The sequence below is a fragment of the Schistocerca americana genome, chromosome 1 (genome assembly GCF_021461395.2).
Source record: "Schistocerca americana isolate TAMUIC-IGC-003095 chromosome 1, iqSchAmer2.1, whole genome shotgun sequence".
Classification (NCBI taxonomy): Eukaryota; Metazoa; Arthropoda; class Insecta; order Orthoptera; family Acrididae; genus Schistocerca; species Schistocerca americana.
The window spans coordinates 1151821622-1151839173 of record NC_060119.1 but is presented as its reverse complement, the minus strand read 5'-3'; the positions used below and the strand labels follow the sequence as shown (position 1 = coordinate 1151839173).

Sequence of the window (17552 nt, the reverse complement as noted above, 5' to 3'; positions counted from 1 at the left end):
AGCCCCTCCCCCCTCCCCCGCGTGTGGCACGTGCTGCGTAGCTGGCAGCATGGCGGACAACCTCCAGTACATCTCACATAACTTCTCAAGAATGGAAAGATGTACTGCTCTTCGTCCGCAGTTAAATGCAATTTCGATATAATAGCTATATTTCGTACACAACACTGAACGACCAAACACCCATCAAACATAAACTCTCCAACGACTACGTTCTTCACTGCAAATTTTTTTTAAAATATGCCCGGTAGTTCACTCAGACGTAGCGAATCTAACATCCGTGATTTTTGATTGTTATGCATAACGTAAAAGCTTTGCTGAGAAACTAAGTCGAGAAACAGTTTTTCTTCTTTGAAGTACTTCTGATGACTCTAAACTTCTATCGAACAATACAGTTGGGAGCAGCAATCCCTGTTGTGATACGATAGATATATTTATTAGTTGTAGGTGTCTTATCGCTCGTCTCAGATTGAACCACTTAAGTAACTTGAACTACATTTTTATGCACTCCACCAATGCTGGTTTGCTTCTGCTTAGTATCTTGAGTAGCATCACACATTGTACTGCCTCGGTGAGAAACGCTCATTCCAGTTAACACACTGTCCGTTCACGATGAAGTTTTACTGGCTAAGCAGGAGTAAAACTAACCAGTTTCGAAAGACATCTTTCCCGTTCAAGTGTTGAAGGCAGCAACCAGCCTGTGGTCGTACTCGGTAAACTTTGGTTATGACTTTGCTGAAAACAGTAGTTCATTAGTTAACGCTATGCCACACCTTTTCAGGAAATGTCCCAGCCATCCTGGAATTGCAGGAAATCCAATACACCATTTCGATAAGATTCTAATAACAGAGCGTTCTGAAACCTAGCTAGTTTGAACCAAAAACACAACACAGTATATATCTTAGTGATTATACATTTTATGCCTTGCTCGAATCTAATATGGACTATTTTTAATTATTTTTCCTATGTCCATCCCAGCGATTTATGGTCTGCGGATATCAGTCGTTCACTTACATAATAAAATGAAAAACAAGCAGCCGTTGTTTTGATGTCGTTATATTGCACCCCGTTTCGGTGGCTCAGTACACCATCTTTGGGATTTAAGTGATGCTGAGCAGATACCATCAGTGGCCAACATCAATGAACTGGTTTTTGTAGGATACTGTAAAAGCGATGCTGTGTCTGCAACCGTGTTTGCAGTCACAACCTCGCATGTACAGTATTCTATGAAAGCCAGTTCACAGATGTTGGCCACTGGTGGGATCATGTGTACGACTGCAGTTCAATCGCTCAGCATCAGTTAAGGCCTGAAGATGATGTATTGAATCACCGAAACTGATTGCAATGTAATAACATTGAAACGACGGCTGCAGATGTTTCCTTTTATTACATATTTTTAATTATTACTACCGACCCAACAAACTGGATGCGTGTAGACGCTTTGGGCAACCGACTAACCCCCTTCCCCCAACTTTAACCAACAAATTATGCCGTGTGTAGCGTTGCTGGACCAACGGCACAACAAAAGTTCTTTTGTCACTGCAGTGCTGTAAACACTGAGTAAAGTCCATTGGAACTCGTGTAGGCTGCAACGAAATTTGTCTATCGGTTGGTTGGCCGATAAAGTGGTGTGTGTGTAAAGGCATGTAGCGGTAATTTTTTGTAAGAGGTATTACGCGGTGCAGTGACTGAAAATCAGAAAACGACATAAGGTAACTGAATATCATCACTTTACCAAAAATTAAACGATTTCAACAGCACTCGCCACTTCCGGCACACAGCAGTACCTAAAAGCTTGCGCGGACAACCCGCTAACAATGTGAGCTTTGCATCCAAGGCTTTGCAGCCGCTCATTTGTCGATGGGGCGCTCGCGCATGTGTTCTGGCAGCATCAAAATCCATACAAAGTAGTCTTAACATACAGGCAGAAAAACGTGGCTGGAGACAGTAATTCATCGTGGTTTAGCCAATTTGCACCAAATTTTTATAAACAGAATAGACCAACTTCCTCGTGAATCACTATACCTGTTAATGAAAACCTTGTCAAAATTCCTAGGATTAGCCTTCATATACAGGATGCCTCAAACCTTTGGGGTCAAACCGAAGCAGATGACAGAGTCCACAACCGATTATACTTGTATTGAGACAGGGAGCCAATGGTTGGAAATGTGTATTTATTGTGTTATGGGAACACACAGCGTACACAACAATGTAGCTCAAAATAAAGTAACGACTGGCAGTGTCAGTGCATGCTTGGCAACTGTGCCTAAAGTTCTTCCACGCTACCTCAGAGATCCTTGGGGTCTGTTGTACAAGGACACAGGCAGCTTCGACACTAGAGAGCAGGTCTTCATCCGTTTCTATGGGGGTTCAATACACCAACGTCTTGATGTAACCCCAGATGAAAGTCCTGGAGTTTGAAATCTGGTGATCGGGCTATGGGACAGGACCTCCCTTTCCAATTCAACAATGGGAGTACGCGTTGTTCAGGTGCTTGAGGGCATTAAAATCAAAGTGGGCTGATGCACCAACCCAATTCACTAATAACAAGGAGTACAGTCTCCAAGAATTGTGGTAGCACATCTCACAGGAACACTGGGTAACGTGGACCAGTCATAAATGCAGTAGATATAAGATTGGTGCTATCATGCAATCTTGGACAATGCCCGCCCATACGTTGACAGAGAATCGATGCTGGTGGTCACCGATGTGGGTGGTGTGGGGACTGTCATAACTCCAGACATGGATGTTGAAAACATTCATCATGGGTGAATGAGGTCTTACTGGTGAAGAATAAAAACTGTACGAAGTTCGGCACTACAGCACTGCGGTGGATGATCCATAGATAGACGTTAATGTGGGGCTCAAAATCCATTGGTCCCAGTGCTTGCCACTTTCTTTATGACAGGGGTATAATATCTGTTCCACCAGTACTTTGCGTACTGTATCCTTTGAATTGCGTGTTTCATGGGCTAGTTGGTGGGTGTTTATTGCTAGGTGGTCAGCCACAAGATCCAACACCATCTCCCCTAAGTGTGGTGTTCGCACATGCCTTTGGCAGGAACCTTGGCGTAAACTAACCCCATCTCTATTAAGTTGGTAAATAAACTTTTTCCAATTAGGATGAAGCCTGTTGGGAAAGTGTTCTCTGTACATTCGTGCTGCTTTACAGGCACTACACCCTGCCGGACCGTATATTACATGCGTGTCTGCCAACTCTTGTGACGATTAATGTCCCATCTTTGACTACGCGTCATGCACAGCACACAGTAACACACCTCACCATGGACACAGCACACACTGTTTGGTGCGATGGACAACTGTCAAAAGTGATAGTGGTGTGCATGCGGCACAAGTTAATGCGCCAGTGCGATGCATGCGGTTTTCACATGGCACATGTGCTATGAGATAAGTTGTGTATAGTATGTCTGTTTGGTGGTCATCTTGGGTATATGCCGTTTATCACCCGCTGCTTGTTCCAGTGTATAACACACTTGGGATCCTTGCGAGAGACAGGCAGAACTGCATGTGCTGTTGCAGTACATGCATTGAGACTGGCGGTCGTCACTTTGAACAATTACTATGGGCTACATTGTTATGTAGTGTATGCTGTGTATGTCCATAACACAATAAACATACATTTGCGACCATTGTTTCCATATCTCAATATAATCGGTTGTGGACCCACTATCACCTGTTTCAATTTGACCCAAAGGTTTGGGACACCGTTTATAGGCAGAGTAAGGCGTGTGGGGACTTTAATACAAGGAAAATGTATGTATATGTACAAATTCCTTCGCATGGCTCAATGTCCTAGTGTAAGTGATTCAACTGGAAGTCACTTCGGCGTACTGTGTCTTCCTAGCCAGTTGCCCAAACGCGAAAAGGCCATTCACTGTTTAAATATTATTAAGAGGTGATTACTAGGTTAAGAAAGAAAAACAAAACAATTGAAGACTCAGCCGGAGTTAGATCCCACTAAATTTTCATTACCAAGCATGCCACTTTTCCACTAGACCTCCAAGCTCGACTTCAACTCTACTCTCGAAAATACACTTACAATTTAAACGGAATCTGCTGGCTATGTCCACATAATTAAGAGGTGAATGATACATTAACGGACTGTGAAAAATCCGTATCCAGCCAGGATTCGATCCCGCGACCTTTCGGTTGAGACACATGCATTTTACCTCCAAACCATCATCAGGCCCGGCTCGGATTCTGCTCAAGTTCTGTTGCCTAGAGTTGAGGCGTCTGCACAGCTAGATGGCAATGTCACCATTTCCACAGCGGTGGCAGACCTAAATTCATCATAGTGCAGCCAATTTCCACGAAATATTTACAAAAACTTTCTACACGACCTTTCTCGTGACTCAGTCTATTTATTATTTAAAGAAATAAGTAGAGATTTAAAAACAGAAAAAGAACGAGACGATTTTGAAAAAATAAAAAAAAAATTACACATTTCGAACACCCATCACGAATTCCAATATGACGAAACGAACTTTTTAGACAATGGCAGTACCCAAACAAGCTGTAACTCTGAAAAAGTTTTATATTATAGAAACCAATATGTACTTCGTTCGGTCTAACGGAAAAAAAGTATTAAGTGACAACATCTGTGTTACCTCCTGGCCACAGATGTAGGCCTATTTATTCATTCGAGAAGCGAAGTCTCCTCGTCTTAAAGGATTTTTGTTTCCTTTCAAATGAAAGTAAAATGTATTAAATTACACGGTATTTTTTATGGTCTGCAAAATTATTTTGTGGTAAGCAGCTTGTAGTTTTACGCGATTTCATGTTAAAACTTTGTTCACTGTACCTAGATATTTGCATACATAATCACAAATCGGTGATCCTAATTCGACTAATTTCTTCTACAAAACAGTATAATGTCTAAGATCAGGAGTTCAGAACGTCTTTTTTGATCTGTTCCATTTTGTCCTTTATTTTTCTGTCCAGAAATGAAAAACAATTTTTTAACAAAATCCTGTTCCGAAATTCATGTTTTTAAAATACAATTTCTTACGATAATAACAAAAAACTACAAGATTTAATGTAAACAATATTACCTGCAGCAAATTTTTACACACACACACACACACAGTACCTCGCCCCCAAGCACCTGCCCATCCAATCACATTGGTCACCCATTGTCGTGCTCACTGGTGACGGTGCAGAGGCAAATTATAGTTACATTGCATACATGCGTATTATTTAAAATCTCCGACGCAGACTTGTTCCAGTGAGTCCAATAAAAATTCCCTGGAGATGCCGGAACGCCGTTCCGACCGAAATTAAATGGTTCAAATGGCTCTGAGCACTATGGGACTTAACTTCTAAGGTCATCAGTCCCCTAGAACTTAGAACTAATTAAACCTAACTAACCTAAGGACATCACACACATCCATGCCCGAGGCAGGATTCGAACCTGCGACCGTAGCGGTCGCTCGGCTCCAGACTGCAGCGCCTAGAACCGCACGGCCACTCCGGCCGGCCGACCGAAATTAAAGTGGGGTGATCTTTTACTACTTGTATAACCACTTCATCTACATCTACATGATTACTCTGCAATTCACATTTAAGTGCTTGGCAGGGGGTTCATCGAACCACACAATCAAACTATCTCTCTACCATTCCCCTCCTGAACAGCGCACGGGAAAAACGAACACCTAAACCTTTCTGTTCGAGCTCTGATTTCTCTTATTTTATTTTGATGATCATTCCTACTTATGTAGGTTGGGCTCGACAAAATATTTTCGCATTCGGAAGAGAAAAGTTGGTGACTGAAATATCGTAAATAGATCTCGCCGCGACGAAAAACGTCTTTGCTTTAATGACTTCCATCCCAACTCGCGTATCATATCTGCCACACTCTCTCCCCTATTACGTGATAATACAAAACGAGCTGCCCTTTTTTGCACCCTTTCGATGTCCTCCGTCAATCCCACCTGGTAAGGATCCCACACCGCGCAGCAATATTCTAACAGAGGACGAACGAGTGTGGTGTAAGCTGTCTCTTTAGTGGACTCGTTGCATCTTCTAAGTGTCCTGCCAATGAAACGCAACCTTTGGATCGCCTTCCCCACAATATTATCTATGTGATCTTTCCAACTGAAGTTGTTCGTAATTTTTACACCCAGGTACTTTGTTGAATTGACAGCCTTGAGAATTGTACTATTTATCGAGTAATCGAATTCCAGCGGATTTCTTTTGCAACTAATGTGGATCACCTCACACTTTTCGTTATTTAGCGTCAACTGCCACCCGCCACACCATACAGCAATCTTTTCTAAATCGCTTTGCAACTGATACTGGTCTTAACATGCACAGAGATTAAACTGCTCGACAAGTATGAACTCAGTCCTCCCACGCGCGCAGCCATCGTCGGTTTGAAGCACGCATATTTACTGTTACTACGCACTGCGTCGCATTTAGCCACAGGCAACTAGCCAACAACTTGTGCCAGAGCCGAAACAGGCTGACAAATTACTGAAAAATTCAATCATTTAGGAACACATGTGAGAAAATAAACGCAGACTTGGTAATTATCAGGCACCGTGCAAAGCAGGAACGTGTACTTATTACGCATAATGTGAAAATCTATTTATCGAGTACTTGCGGTTCACTAACGTCAAACAATCTATTGTTGGACATATACCTTGATTTCATACTGTGAGAAAGATAATTGACTTCTTCCAGTAAAATAATCAATGCTCTGTCAACAGTCAACTACTTAACACAGAAACAGAAAACAAGACAGTAAAAATTCGACAACGACATTAGAACGTAAAGTAAAATGAAGTTCTCAGTTTATTGGTGAGCATATTAGATACGAACTTCCACTGAAAAAAATGAGGCGTTATAGACGATATTACATATTTCTATTTATTCAGCAACTTCGTCCTGTGTGTTTGCTCCTTTTGGGGATCACAATTTCAGAAGTTAGTTACCATACCACAGACCCTACTTCCAATCATTAACATCATAAGAATCAATATTCGGTGGCAATTCTACACTGCAACATACTGTATTCTTAGCACAATGTGCCGTATTATGTGCGACGTACATTCTCAAGCACTTTGCTAATTTACGGGTTAAAAGGGAGCGAGAGGGATCATCATCGTCGTCCTCCAGAGATGTCAATCAGTACAAAATTCTCATGCAATTCAGATCTTTAGAATACCTATAAAATTTAGTTTTTATGGTGTGACAAGTCTGGATGTAATTTTGAGTACATTTTTGCTCAGACTTGAGAATATTTTATAACTTCCAATTTCTTAGTTAAAGGGTTGAAACTTATTTTCATCACATTAAACACAAGAAAGACAGCAATGACAATTGCCATATATGACACTGGTTAAAGTTGTGCGAAGAATTCCTTTTTTTAGTTCATTTTAATTTCGAAGAAACGATATTTTGAAATAATTAAAACAAACGAAACGACTCATGACGCGCCGCCACAGCTTTCAATTCTGTGGACCGTAATTTCCAAACTGTATTTTGCGCATTGCTCGTGTAGAATTGCTAGGAAGGTATGGCGGGGTAGGCTGCCGCGAAATTTCCTAAACGCGCTTCAAAGAAAAATATTCATTCTAAAAAACATTTTGTGGCTACGTCAGGAAGTTTCGCGACAGTTTGAAATCCGCTATATAGTGCGAGTCAGCTAGCTTATCCACTGAGAAATACACTAAAGGCAGAGGAGTTTCGCTTTTAAATTCCATTGTTCGAAAAAATGAGGGATGAGCGACGAAGAACGGTCACTTTTTTTCATTGTCATGCAACTTTTACACATTTTTATAATGGACTTGCTTGTTTCAGCGATGAACGCTGCAACAATAATTTGGCCCTGGGAGGAAAGAATTAAATACAGACCTTACAGCACGCTGTATTCCTAGGAAGGTATGTGCTTTATAGACACAAAGTTAGACGCCACTGAAACACCGCTTCTGCTGCGACTACGTGTTTACTGATCGCGTTGGTATTTCAGGCTCGCTGTCCACTTCCGGCGCCGGTAGGGCGTATACTGAGTTGTTATTGGCTGTTCGCTATCCAATGAAATTTGAATACGGAAGCATCACAACGCACCTCTTCAAATCGTGTTACATAGTTTTCGTATAGCAATTAAATGTACTGTTTCGACGGTAACAAGTGAGCTAAAACTACTTATTCAGTTTGAGTTACCAAGAAAAGTAAATGGAGCTATTATAGCAATTCGCACGCAAGGGAGGTTTTTGCTGCGTAAGTTTCGTGACTGCTGATTGATTTACTGCTCCGTTACAGTATGAGGTCAATAGCAGCGCCACTCACAAACTATAGTTCAGAGTTTAGCAACTCACTGGTTTTGATGTGAGAATGAGCACTGGCGGAACGCCACCTAGGTGGCGTTGACTGGCGCCAGCTCAGGCTCTTGCTCGCGAGTAGAGGAGTAGGGGAGTGGGGGAAATGCGCGCGTACCATATGGTCAAGACAATGTAACAGAAACAATGTAACGAAACAGGGGACGATCAGATTTGACAGCGGTGCTACCTAATAGCAGCAATGGCCAGCCGGCATTGTGTAAGCACCGAAAATTTGTTGTCATTTCAATCTGCAGGGCGAGGAATGTTGTCCTTTTCCACAAAAAATTCGCAAATTGTTTAGGGTATCAGAGGACTATTATACTCTCAGGAAGTTCAAATTACAAATACATTATACAGGACGACGAAAAAATGCCGCTCGGGACAATCGGCATGCGATTCCTCATCCCAATTCAGGACCGTATTCATTAGCAAACACTTCACCACTCGCTGGGTCATACGTACGTATGTTACCTAAGACGTGTGTTACATGGTAACACGCCTCTATCTACCATTGCCGAAGCAGCATGCACGCGAGCTTTTTAGGTCGTGTGGATCACTATAAACATGTTCGTTTATGTGTCCTCAGAAATAAAGATCTAGTGCATGAAGCTCCCCTGGGTAACGTGGAGACTAGAACAAAATGGCTCAAATGGCTCTGAGCACTATGGACTTAACTTCTGAGGTCATCAGTCTCCTAGACTTAGAACTACTTAAACCTAACTAACCTAAGGATAGCACACACATCCATGCCCGAGGCAGGATTCGAACCTGCGACCATAGCAGCAGCGCGGTTCCGGACTGAAGCACCTAGAACCGCTCGGCCACAACGGCCGTCTCATCCGTACATATCACGTTATTTACAAAATGTTCGTTGTCTTGCACTTGGTTCAAAAGGCATTCACAAAATTGCACTCTTCGAATGCGGCCTTTTGGCTGTTGCTATTAACATGTAATAATGCAAATGCAACTCTTCATCGTGCAATACTTTCACAACCAACCTTTGAGCTATCTGGAATTGTCTTGCAATATCATGGGTTCTTCGCAGAAGTGATTGGTGAACGGTTTCATGAATCGCGTCCTCTGTGGAGAATGTCTAGTCCTTAGACGATTTCTGTCCATCACTTCCGGACGAAGGTTGCCGGTTTCCCGAAGTAGTTGTTGCTCCCGGCGACGAAAACCATTCTTATCGTGACGGCGCTTTTGAAAGTACCGTTAAGCACACGCACGAGCAACTGCAGCAGCATGGTTACTGGATGCAACCAACACCGATAAGTCGATATAGTTAACGTCTGTGCATTCCACCGGGAAGCCGCTCTATATACACTAGGCAGGGCCTGTCTCAACGACTGCCGTGAAGCCTGCACTCGGGGAGACTGGAAAGCAACGCAACCATCGGCCATCAACATCGGCAACTGCTTGCCGACTAACTTGCAACTCAGAAATGAGAAATCGTAGTTGCCGTGTGCAAGAGTGAAGAAGAGGGAGTATTGTTTGTCGCACCCGATCCTCTTTTGGTTAGACTGGGCATGTCGAGTTCATATTCGAGCTCAGAGGAAGAAGCGATCCTCTATTATTATTACACAGGAATAAAAAAAAACAACGAAAATTCTGGATTCCTCCGGAGATCCAAAGAAATATAAACTGCAGGCAGTTTGTAGCCGCCAAGGAGCTGTAACAGGCAGATTCGAAATTCGTAGTTTTTTATAGAAGGAACAACCAATGCTACAGTGATTTAGGGCAGCTGACTTCTTCCCGCCATAACAGATCGTTCCTTTTCTTTTCAAAGCCAAATATCCTGAGATTAATATACACAGAATTGTGGTGATAGTTGTTTGTGCTCGTTAAATTATTTGTATGTTAACACTTTTGTATTTACACGTATCGGAGATTTGTAGCTTTTCACTGTTCGTATCCCGGCTGGTCCCGGCGGAGGTTCGAGTTCTCCCTCGGGCAAGGGTGTGTGTGTGTGTTTGTCCTTAGGATAATTTAGGTTAAGTAGTGTGTAAGCTTAGGGTTCAAATGGCTCTGAGCACTATGGGACTTAACTTCTGAGGTCATCAGTCCCCTAGAACTTAGAACTACTTAAACCTAACTAACCTAAGGACATCACACACATCCATGCCCGAGGCAGGATTCGAGTCTGCGACCGTAGCGGTCGCGCTGCTCCGGAGTGTAGCGCCTAGAACCGCTCGGCCTCTCCGGCCGGCTAAGTTTAGGGACTGTTAAGTCCCATAAGATTTCACACACATTTGAACATTTTGAACTGTCCGTTTCCACTTGACAATGAAGTTTAATGGAATGACAGAAGCTGAGTCATACAAAAGAATATTATCGGTATAATTTACAATTGTTTGTACATTGCTTCATTGATGTACCGATAATTTTATTTTAAGCAATAGATAAACAGTACACTACACATGTAATATGAAATTCTTTTCGCCGGCCGTTTTGGCCGAGCGGTTCTAGGCGCTTGAGTCTGGCACCGCGAGACTGCTACGGTCGCAGGTTCGAATCCTGCCTCGGGCATGGATGTGTGTGATGTCCTTAGGTTAGTTAGGTTTAAGTAATTCTAAGTTCTAGGGGACTGATGACCTCAGATGTTAAGTCCCATAGTGCTCAGAGCCATTTTTGAAATTCTTTTCCCACTTCACTACCCCACTTTCTCTGTCAAATCTCTCCTGCAGTAGCCCGGGAGCTTGTAATTGTATAAAATGGGAGGTTTTTCGACTTTCCGGAGAAACGTAATGTTCACAACCTGCTCTTTCATCTTTAAATGAAACTAATACAGAGCTGTGTGCGAGGACACGGCGCAACTCAAATCGCTTGGCAATGCGGGGGACCGAGTCGCCGGCAACTGATTGGCAACGCGCTGTAAGCTATCAACTGGTATGTCACTCAGCAGTGGCTCCGTCTGACTTGTCATATTTTAACTACACAGGAAGCGATTCGCTGCTGACACTTTACCAGCTCACGTCGGCGACGAGTTGCTTCAGAATATTTCTGTGTGCGGAGAGCCTAACATTCTAGTGCTGTAGACACAACATATGACGTTTCGGTCTACAGTTATGTTCTTTGCTTGATGTCACCGCCATCGGTTCACTTCTTCCGCCAGCCTTTAAAGTTTTCTGCAAACTCAACAGCTGCTCCGTGCATAGCAGTGTTGTGAGGAATAAGACTAGAGTTGTGGTTTTGAACCACAGTCAACTATTCACCAGAAACCGATGAGGATGAGACATGAAGATGAGATGTACATCATAACTGTAAACGTTTCTAAGCCCATCCAATAAAATTATAACACATTTCTGTACATATTTCAAGTGTTGTAAATAAATGTCGTATCTTTCCTAGTGATAGTGTTACCACACGTCCGTGATTATTCCGGATAGTGTTGGTTTTTAGTGCTGTCCGAGTAATGCCCGGGGTGGTAAAATGTTCAGGGTTTGAGAATTCTATGGCCAGCGGGGATTTTTTTAAATTTCTTTTTCTTTTTTTTTAAAATTTTAGCGCTGTATGTTCGACATTGCGTTTTTAGACGCGGTCGTGGCGGTGATTCGATGGGCTCCGCCACAAATTCTGTCATTCGGCAACACAACAAGGGCAATGTGTTCATTTTGTTTTCTCATGCGGAGTGACTTTTCTACACGTTTTCCACCATTTTATATCTACTGGTTTTTGGTCTCATCGTTGGGCAATGGGCAAACGAAGTGCGCGTTTCATGTTAACCTGCAACAGGAATACAAATTTTTGAGTTTGTGCTTTGACAGTAATAATGAACGTGTTTATTGTACACTGTGTACTGCAAAATAAATAAAGGGAAAGGTGATGCTTACGACCACGTGAAAACAAAAGAGTGTTATTAATGGTACTCCTTCACCAAAGATTAAAGAATTTTTTAAATCCAAAGACGGGACTAACAGGAATCTGAAGTGTGCTGTATTTGCCTGGGGCGCCTGCTCTAGGGGGCTCTGAGCACTATGGGACTTAACATCTATGGTCATCAGTCCCCTAGAACTTAGAACTACTTAAACCTAACTAACCTAAGCACAGCACACAACACCCAGTCATCACGAGGTAGAGAAAATCCCTGACCCCGCCGGGAATCGAACCCGGGAACCCGGGCGTGGGAAGCGAGAACGCTACCACACGACCACGAGCTGCGGACCGCCTGCTCTAGCTGAGAGCTTTTTTTTTTTTTTCAATTATCGGGAACAACTGGTCTGCAGAAAGGGGCAGACTTTCAAAATCTACTGTTAAACATTTGCTAAATGTTAAAATTAATTCGGAACTTTCTTGTTATGAATTTTATGATGTAATTAAAACAAACAATTTCTGAAAAACGTAATGACTACTAAAAAGTGAAACTGAATAAATATAATTTAATGTTCCAGTACACAGTTAAGCCTGTTAACTAAGTTAAAAAATGAATGCCTACTCAGTGCCTATCAGAAGCTCAGAATCAAAACAGAGAGGATAAGCAGTATCAACAGCGTACCAACTATGTATGCAACAAGAGGGCCAGCGGTTCGACAAAAAAGTAAAGAAAGGTAGAGTTTAGCGTCCCGTTGACGACGACGTCTTTAGCGACGGAATACAAGTTCGGATTAGGGATCATATATGCCGTGCCCCGAACTCTGCATTTGCCTTTAGCGACTAACGGAAAACCTAAATGTGGATGGGCAGACCGCGATTTGAATCGTCGTTCTCCCGAATGCGAGTCCAGTGTACTAACCAATTTTTTTATCTGTTTCTTGGTCGTCATGTCGCTAGTGTTTCTTTGCTTATCTAGCACGACAGCTATCAAATTCTGTCGATGAGAACTTCACTCAGTTTTTTACTACAGAAGGTGGACAGTCCCTAGCGAACACGCTGAGCTTCAGTGCCGGCACCACCGAACCACCTTGCTCCGTGTGGTTCGACATGCAACGCCCTAGAATGTAGTCTCGGAAGTGTCAACCATCGCTGCCAATGGATTAAGTGAGAAAAAAAACAGCTTTTAAGCTCAAGTGAAAATGTTTGAAAGTATCTACCACGTAAAAACCAACGAGACTGAAGTTACTACAAAAGAACACCTGCAGAGATTCCGTTTTAAAAATCAGGAGGTACAAATGATCAAGAACCGCGGCTCATTTTCAGTATAGTCCGAGACAAATGATTTGTCTGTCTATGACGTCACAAAGAGATATAACCGCTATTTTAATAAGAAAGTATGACTATGCACCGAAAACAGTGCGCCACATTGTTTTGGGCTCACTTCTCCGCACCTGGACTCGCCATGTTTGCGAGTTGCGACTAGCGCTGACTATCGGCAAATTACCAAACTACGCCGTGGCGGTTACATCGAAAAAAACTTTCTGGGTTTCTCTTCAAAATGAGATATGTATGATATCTGTGCAGTGTTTCGATCTTGTGCAATAAATAATCGAAAGCGTTTCCGGACTTCATGTACACCGTGTATTTACGAATCTGGGGTCCAGTTTGCTTAATTTTTTAAAAAATATAACTGCCTTTACTTACATATAATATATGAACGTAACGTTTAATAACATTTTATTTCAGTAGATGTTATCCATTTTGACTTTTGAATCATTATCTGAGCAACATAAGAAATATTATTCAAAATTTGACGTTCATTTGCTTCGTTAACAAAGCAAGGAATTTAGATGAGTGAATAGTTAAATGTCATCCCACATTTGTTCCTCTCTCGAATAAGAAATTTTTTATACAGTGACGTAAAAAAGTTCTCCAGGTCGTTTCAAGTTGGTCCTCTTAATCAGATTCAAGGTGGTTTTCGGGCAGTTAGTCTTTATACGAACAGAAAGAATACGAGAAAACGCCTTATCATGGGACACACACACACACACACAGAGGGATTTCAGCACTCATACATCCACGTGAAAATCTATTTATTAGTAACCTTGATACGACAAAACATACAAACGAAGATATTTATACAGAAAACGGCCGTATTGCAAATATTCAGCACTGTATTTATGACGCACAGGATATTCATGTACATGCTGTGGAAGACGACAATTTTAGGGCACGTTAATTGTAGCCGAACTAGCACTGTCAAGTCACAATACTTTATTCGGCCTAACTTTTATGAATAATACGTACTTCCATCATAAAACAAACAAAATTTTACATCACTACTTACTTAAGACAGTGTATATACGGGCTCTGACCAGGACGTTCTTACTTTTGCTTTTCGCTAAGTGGAAAGAGGGGATTAACCGCTGTTCAAGGTTTTTATCGTCGCTCAAATTACCACAAAGCGGAACTGACTGTTCTCCGTCGCAGCAGATACTGTCTTTTATAGATTTCTCGATACTGATATAATAAATTAAAACCTAACACTGCGACATTCTGCGGGAAACAGTCACACTAGGTTCAACATTAAAGCTTGGATGAAAATTTTTGCGGAAATATGTTGAAACATATGGTAGCGGATGAACATCAAATTAATGGAAAAGACGTGCTGTCTTTTATAAATTTCTCGATACTGATAATAACTTAAAACCTAACACTATGATAGCGGCGGGAAACAAAAAGCTTTATTCTATGTTCCTTGCAAAAAGCACACTAGGTTACATATTAATCACCCGTGAAAACTTTTGCAGAAATGTGTTGAAACATCCGGTAGTGGATGTACAATTAGTGGAAAAGACGTGAAGGAACGTAAAAATAGCTCTAAATGAGCTGCATCAGCACTAACTTTCAAAAACAAGTCGCCAAACTTGGCAGCTATTTTGTTTCGCTTAAGCCTAATTCGTTTGACGCGATGATACATCAACGGTTTTTAGGTGCGCTTTCTTAACAATGATTAGCGAACCATTTCTGTTGACAATGTTGTGATACAATTTCAAATAATGAACGGCAGACCAGAGTGGAACACAACTTGCAAATAAAATTCTTGTGCCTATTTGTTACACGAGAAATATGATGAACTAAAGTATCATACGCCAAAACATTTCAAAACACGCACTATTTTATGTAAATGACCTATTACATGTAGTGCTTGAAATGCTGAACAGCCATGCATACATAATACAAAAAAGTACTGTTTTCAATTCAAAACTGTCATCAGTTAATTTCCGCCCAATGTACTGGGCAGTTCAGCTGCGGGGCCCGTAACACGTGCTACATGGATAAGTCGCCACCGCTATACCGCGCGATCATAATTATAATGATATTCCAGGAACACATTGTTAACTGCTTTATGTCATAAATTTCGTTTCCAGTCGTCATTAATATTATAACGTGAAAGTGCATTATAAGTTATCGAAGAACTTACGGTTACTGGCATACGCAATGAAATGGATTTGTAGTGGAAAGTGTAGAAAGACTGGATTCAATTTATGGAAGTATATCCTCAACTGTCATTGTATGTACACAGAACAGTCATACAACACAGATTATTGCGTAATACAGACCTTCGAATACAACAGCAACAGCACCAATGCTCTACGCTGCGAAGCTATGCACACACTGGACGAACGCTTCCAGAGAAGTCTACTCATTTATTTATTTGGCCTTGGGGTGCCCCTCCATACGCCACACCGCAGCAACCATATCCAGAGCAGTTTTTCACCGGTAAATGCGTAGTTGATTTCAGAATGTTAGAAGATGTATAAAATGTATATGAAACTGCGTTATGTATTGATGTCCGTAATCAAAAGCTAATCTGATGCGAGATTCTCAAAAATGATACATTAATGTACTTAAGCAACTGAAGTTTGACGTCATACCTGCTACTAAAAGCGAAAGAAGTGAATATGAAGAACAACATAATGTGTCCATTAAATTTAATGTTGCGGAAATTTAATGGACTATTCATTACATCGAGAGAAGTTGAAAATGCTTATCAACATAATGTGTATCTGTTAAATATTTATTATACACTGGCGATTTCAAATTTAGTGTCTCGTTTTATTCTATGTTATATAATTTGTATTCGCGCTCGTCTGCCAATTGTGAAATCTAACATAGGAAAGAAAATGACAGATACTGAAATCAGCATTTTAGTCTGCAGTGCACAGCACGACCGTGAACATCTGTACTAATTCGCTCATTTGTCGAGGCGTAAGTCCGATTAACGCTTGTTGTTACAGCAATTTCTCGATGCAAGAAGCCAAGGACGAGCCAGGATTTTGTCAAAAAGGGGGGGGGGGAATCCGAGCGTTATAAAGCGCCTTAAAAAGGCTCGCGTTTTTCATTTTATGCTGAAAGCATATTTATTTATTTACTAATTTTATGAACATAGATTGCTTTCAGCAGGCCTTCACACAAATAGTACATGTTCTATAAAATTAGCCAAGAATAGTTTTTCTTAAAGAATTAAATCATAATTGAATCGTGAATTTGCGAAACGACTTAAGTCCCTAGAGGTACATTTTCAGAAACAACAAAAACTGTCTATTATCTTACTGAAACGAGTATTGGCTCTGAGCACTATGCGACTCAACTGCTGAGGTCATCAGTCGCCTAAACGAGTATTGCACTAAATTATTGCGTATGTTACATACACCGAAACTACATAAGACTGTCATTAGAAAAGCATGATCTTGTACTTCCTTTATGTTCAAATTTTGGTTTGAAAAAGGACTTAAGTAGTTTTTCAAATTAACTTCGGTTTTGCTTCTTATTTAATAAAATTCATGCATATAAACACATAATAATGTATTTTCTTTATTGAAAAACACATTCAGAATACATAGAATAGTAAATCATCCAGGGAAATAAACATACAGGACAAAGTTTCCAGAACGAAACGGCAATTTTGCTCATTTGTCTTTGATTCCCAAGCTACAATTTTTTAATAAAATGCTTTGGATTCATTACAGTCGGGAATGTACTTGAGCATTTTTCGTGTATCTTTAATTTTATTTTCACTGATTGGACACACACCATTCGGATAACCATGTCTATGTGATAGTTCTGGGATGTGTGGATATGTTGGCCCAAGGATGAAAGAATGTTGACTTATTTCTCCTATCAATGGTTTTGCCACAACTATTCCGATCTGTTCTGCAGAAAAGCAGAATTCCATAAAAGTTGAAACAATGAAAGATACCTTTTTATAACTAGAAACGCCCTTAACAGGCGTTTCTATGGAATTTGCGTTTCTTTTGTAGTAATGTGCCCACCAGTTGTTGTAATCATAAACATCCTCTTTCAACGATTGTAACTGTAAAATTTCATTTGGCGCTAGAG

The 17552-nt window shown here is 41.2% G+C and overlaps 1 protein-coding gene across 3 annotated transcripts in view; it reads right to left on the bottom strand.

The window, feature by feature from the left end:
• LOC124619445 (glutathione S-transferase-like) overlaps positions 1–15841 on the bottom strand; it is a 71337-nt gene extending 55496 nt beyond the window's left edge. Inside the window, exon 1 of one of the 3 annotated variants that reach the window (XM_047145837.1) lies at positions 15773–15841. The gene's annotated coding sequence lies outside the window, so the exon portion shown is untranslated. Of the gene's footprint in view, positions 1–7872; positions 8091–15772 lie in introns of those variants that run through there. The other 2 variants (XM_047145854.1, XM_047145844.1) reach the window with 2 other exon arrangements.
• Positions 15842–17552: the final 1711 nt, after the last annotated feature.